General features: G+C 44.9%; 1 pseudogene; it reads right to left on the bottom strand.

The window, feature by feature from the left end:
• Window positions 1–1,625: 1,625 nt before the first annotated feature.
• On the bottom strand, window positions 1,626–4,524 carry LOC104043251 (G-protein coupled receptor 55-like; annotated as a pseudogene).
• Window positions 4,525–4,981: the final 457 nt, after the last annotated feature.

The following is a 4,981-nucleotide window of genomic DNA, read 5'->3' as shown; positions in this document are numbered from 1 at the left end:
GCGGTTAGTTAAGGGAAAAGTTATGAACAAGGAGTTAATGAGGATTCAGTGTCTGCTGGCAGGGAAGCTGCTCAGATCTTCTGAATTTACTGAGAGAGTCAATGGAAATGGCAGTTGGTACGGAGAGAGAATTCTTGCTGGGATATCCTGATGGGTTTTATTTGCATGCACTTGGACATAACCGGGACAGAGCTAGTATAAATGCACAGTCCTTGTATCCTCAGGAGCACAATTCATCAGATGAACGCCAAAAGGACTTTGTACACACCAGCACGTGTTTACATCTATGTCAGGTCAGTGTTTCCCTCCTCAGCAACTGGACTTCTTTTGTACAATCTCATATATAGATATAGTGACTTCAGAAAATTTCAATTTACAGACTAGAATCTCCACATGCAAAGTCACTAGCTCAGGGAAGAAACCAATATATGGTTTGTGTGTTATCCTTCTCGAAAGTGTACAGAGAAAAGACAGTTCAAAGTCTGGGATTAGTATCTCTGCCTAGAAGATATACTGTAAGGATCCATCTCAACGTGAATATGAGAAGTAATTGCTTTGGTTGTCATCATCCTCGCTGCTTAGGAAAGTAGCAGTTGGCCACCAGGGTAGCAGCAGGGGCAGCAATGGGGGCCCCCAGAGCAGCAAGCTGCCTCTCTCCAGGCTGGGAGCATGTTGTCATTCAATTTATCTAGATGCCTGTGAGCTCTGTAAGAAGTAACTGACTGGCATGTTAGGCTTCTGCTGGTGGATTATTCTTTATTGCCTTGTTTGGGAAGCAGTACTGCTCAGCTTCCTCCAAAGTCTGAAAGGTTGCTTCCCCCCGGGATTCTGTGTTGCTGGCTGCTGCTTCTTCAGGGACAGGGGCTACTCTTACCTTATCCCCCAGTAAGGTGTGTGTTGTCCTTCAGATTCCTGTGTTTGCCACTACATTAGACTCAGGCTTTTTATTTCATGCTCTTGTTTGGTTTGGCTCTGTTCATGAAACTAGGTTTGTAACCAAGCAGGAGGGAACACATAAAAGCCTGCAAGCAAGAGAGGAGCTGATAAGGAAGCCTGGAACAGTCAATTAATCTGAGCTATATTGGAACTTAAGCTAGTGGCAATATTAGTTAGAAGTGGGTTGTGGTGGGCACAAGACCTGTCGCTAAAACAAGTGTTGCACTTTGCAAAGCAAGTCAGACAGTGGAAGAATGACACAGAGATCTTGCTATACCCACGTTAACCTAAAGCTGCCTTTGCATTTAGAGGTACAATAATATTAAGTTTTTTTAAATAGTACGTGCAAATCTAAACCTGACAGGCATGCATGTATGCAGGCATGAGCACACATGATCAGGGCAGGTGAGGCAACAGAATTTAGTCTGAAGCTTTTTACCATAAACTCTAAGTCTCTGTTTCTCAGCAGCCCAGATCTGTAGTGACTGAAGGCCTGGCAAGGTTTGCAGGTGCGATATAGACCGGGAGGCTGAAAGATGGTACCACATAAGCGAACAATTCTTTTTTCAAATTAAAGAGGAATCACTTCTAAAGAGATATGCATCATCATTTATAGGAAATAATTCAATTTCTTTTTACCCATAAATGCTAACACAGAACATTATGAAAAGAAATAAAAAAATTTGGGAGCAGTCTCCTGGGAATGGACTTAGTTTTGGTTTTTATGAAATATTTTCACATCTGAATATTTAAAGTAAATTACTTAGGTAAGTGGTTCAGGACCCTGTACTTTCCACAAAACCATCTCCACACATCATCCCAGGTAACTAACACGCAGCATGTGGGTCAAGGCCTTCGTCTGGCTGTTTTGTCATTGATTTGTAAGGATCTTCCAAGGACTCCTTTACACACCCCATCAAGACAGCAGTTCAGGTTTGCCCAGAAGAGGGTGACCTGAATGATGTCTTGTAGCACTTGCTGAAAGCTGGTGCAAATGATCTCGTGCTTCACCAAAAAGTACATGAAGTATGCCACATGGTAGGGTGTGAAACAGACTAAAAGTGCTGCAAGGTTTGTCACCACTGTCTTCTCTGCTCTGGTGGTGTGTGTTTGGGGTTGTCTGGTTTTCTGTGCTTTCTCAAACACCCCATGGTCTGAACAGTGAAGGTCATGACTGCTGTGCTGCCAAAGAAGGTAGTTTCCAAGGCGCTGAACAGGCCTGTGTTTTCCCACGTGTTCTTGGAGAAATTATGGAAGCAGGATGAGATGATGTGGCCCTGTTTATGCAGTTGTAGCGACTGTCCCAACTGAGGCGCCCAGGCAGATGACAGCATAGACCATAGCAACTTTCTTGGTGGATCACAGGGTGGGAGCCATGAAAGGGTGCCAGATAGTGATGTACTGGTCTGTACAGATAGAGGGAGATGGGGATGCTGCCATACATGTTTACAAAGTAAAGACTCTCCAAGGTGGAACAAAACACAGATCCCAAGTTCCAGTTGTCCTGAAGGTGGTAGGAAATTATTTTGAAAGTAGGAGTAAACAGCAAAGTATCCAGGAAAATAAGGACTATCATGTAGACTGTAGATTCTGACAGCTTTTAACCTTAAAAACAGGAATGACAGAGCCATCACATTGAACTGCAGTCCCAGGGTAAACGTGGGGATGTACACGATGAGCTGGAATAGTTCCACAGTAACGCTGATATTGCTCTCGGCAGGGCTGTCATTCATATCTCTAAGTATGCTGGAAGGAAAGAAAATCACCTTCACCACAAGGAAGGATTCAGGTCACATTTAAGACCTAGTACAAAGGCCAGTGATGTCTCTGTGTGTCCGCAGACCTGGATATGCTTTTTCCTCTCAGGCTGCTGTGTGCTGATTTGCAGCTCCCAGTAACAGGGAGCTGCTCAGTGCTAAGGGATCTTGGGGCAAGATTGTGCCTCAAGGAGGATTAAGACTTTCTGGCGTCCAAGCCTTACTTGCACCATTACCTGTTACCCCAAACTGTGCTGCCCTGTAATTTAGGCTAGGTAGAGTATAGATGTGACTGCACCATCCCATTAGAGTCATGCAAACTCTTTGCAGAGCCAGGGTAGCAGCCCCTGATTTCTAGGATTACTTGGATTGTGGGGATGGAGGCAATTAGTTGGATCAAATTTCCTGATTCAAGTTATTGTAAGAGACCTTGGGGAGCCCAGAGCATGAGGGTCCCCTGTATTTATTAACGTGAAGATCCCAAACAGTTGTTGCCATCCTACACTCTCTCTTACCACCACTGGGCAAAGGACAGGTGTGATTACCTCCGGCCCCTCTGAAAATCTTACTAAAAGGAGGTAGGTGGAAAGATTCAAACAGGCTATTTCTAGAAGTTAAGTCTTTAGAAGAAGAATTGAAATTTAAGTACCCAGCCCTTTGCCTAAACCAGCTAGACTTACTATGGGAGATAAATTTGTCTGTAGAGACAGGGGTTGCAGCAAACATGCAGCAGGTTTCTCCTCTGCAAAGATGGGACTAAAAACATCAAGGTAGGGACCCTCTGAGCAGGCGTTATGAAGTAATTACCTTCTTTATAGGAAGGGTGCTGGTTTGATCCTGCCCTCAGACTCTCCTGATAAGGACCAGGAAGGCTCTCATTGGTTTCTGCAATGCTGGTCTCAGCTGGAATCACTTATAAATGCAAATGCACAAGAATACGTGGTCCTTTCTCCCAGCCAATTCTGTCACAGCAAATGTAACCTGTAAATAAAGCTTTTCGAAGATCTTTCTGTCAGTTCACAGAAATTACTTTTGTCTGCTCTTCTATAATTGTTATTACTTTGACCTGGTGCCTTTCCTACACAAGTTGCTGGTCTTGATGCTGTTTTATTTCAGATTTGTCAACTGGTTGTCAACTGCGCAGTAGAAGTTCCTTTTCTGCAGATCAAGTCACTTCCCAAGTGTTTCAGAGGTAAGCTCTCCCGTGCTGTGGTTTGAGAGGGATTAGAATCAGGAAAATGGAAATTTGTTTCTTACTTAAAAAATAGCAGTTATTGTTAGGAAGCGAGAGCAGGTTGGTTGTTTGCTCCTTACCTGATGCCAGGTGAATGATTCTGTAAGTTACTAGTTTACATTACAGAAATGAGAAAACTGCCTCCAGAAACTGAGCCTGATGAGAAGAATGGGGTGCTGGCAGGGCTGTGGGCGCAGGAGTGTTCCTCTGGTGGTGTCAGGTGCAGGTACCCATCTGCAGCTTCTGTCCTGCTTTAGCAGGTACATTTTTTATTTGGGTACCTGCAGTAGGAAGTGCTTCTGGCTGTTTAAAGGACTTAACAGGCTCCTTCCCTGCACAGCACTGCTGCCTGTAAGGCATGGGGGTACACGGCTCGGGAGGGCCGCAACCCCGACAACAGCGCCTGCTCCGCTGCCAATTGTGATGGACTGAGGGAAGTTTGAGGGGAAGTAATGAAATTCCCTTGCCCAAATGAAAAAGGACAGGAAAGCCTGAGTTTGTGAAGTGCTTGGGGATCTGAGTGGCTGGAGGGGAGAAGTACCCCTTGTTATACTGCAGGTTGTTCACTGCCTGGGTGTTAAACCGCCCAGCAGCCATTGGGCTGGGGAGTTTGTTTGGAGCTGGGTTGGGTCCCTGAACCTCCAGCTACAGGTCACCCATGGCAGATGAGGGATTACACTGATGACCTGGGCAGAGATGCTGCCTGGTACAAGAGGGTAGCCTAGGCTTGGCAGCCCAATATGCTGCTTTCCTGCTGAGTCCCCTTCATCACGTGAAGCAGTGCAAGTCTAATGCTGGGAAGGAACCATTACTGAGAGCCAAAGGGATGAGAAGTTAATTAAGGAATTCCTAAAAAGTAAATATTTACTTCGTTGCCTCCGTAGGAGATTTCATTAGTCCTTTTTTCTTTTTATTTCAGTCCTTTTTTTTTTTTTTTTTCAGAGGGGTGGGGAGGGGAGGGAGGGGAAAGCGGGTATGATAGTGTGTCTAGGGTCTAGAGAAAAAGTCTTTCAGTTTCTTACCAAGACTTTCACTTGAGAAAAATCTGGTTATG

Source organism: Phalacrocorax carbo, chromosome 7 (assembly GCF_963921805.1).
Source record: "Phalacrocorax carbo chromosome 7, bPhaCar2.1, whole genome shotgun sequence".
In the NCBI taxonomy this organism is placed as follows: domain Eukaryota; kingdom Metazoa; phylum Chordata; class Aves; order Suliformes; family Phalacrocoracidae; genus Phalacrocorax; species Phalacrocorax carbo.
Note: the sequence above shows the minus strand (reverse complement) of the source record. Positions and strands in the feature narration are given on the sequence as shown.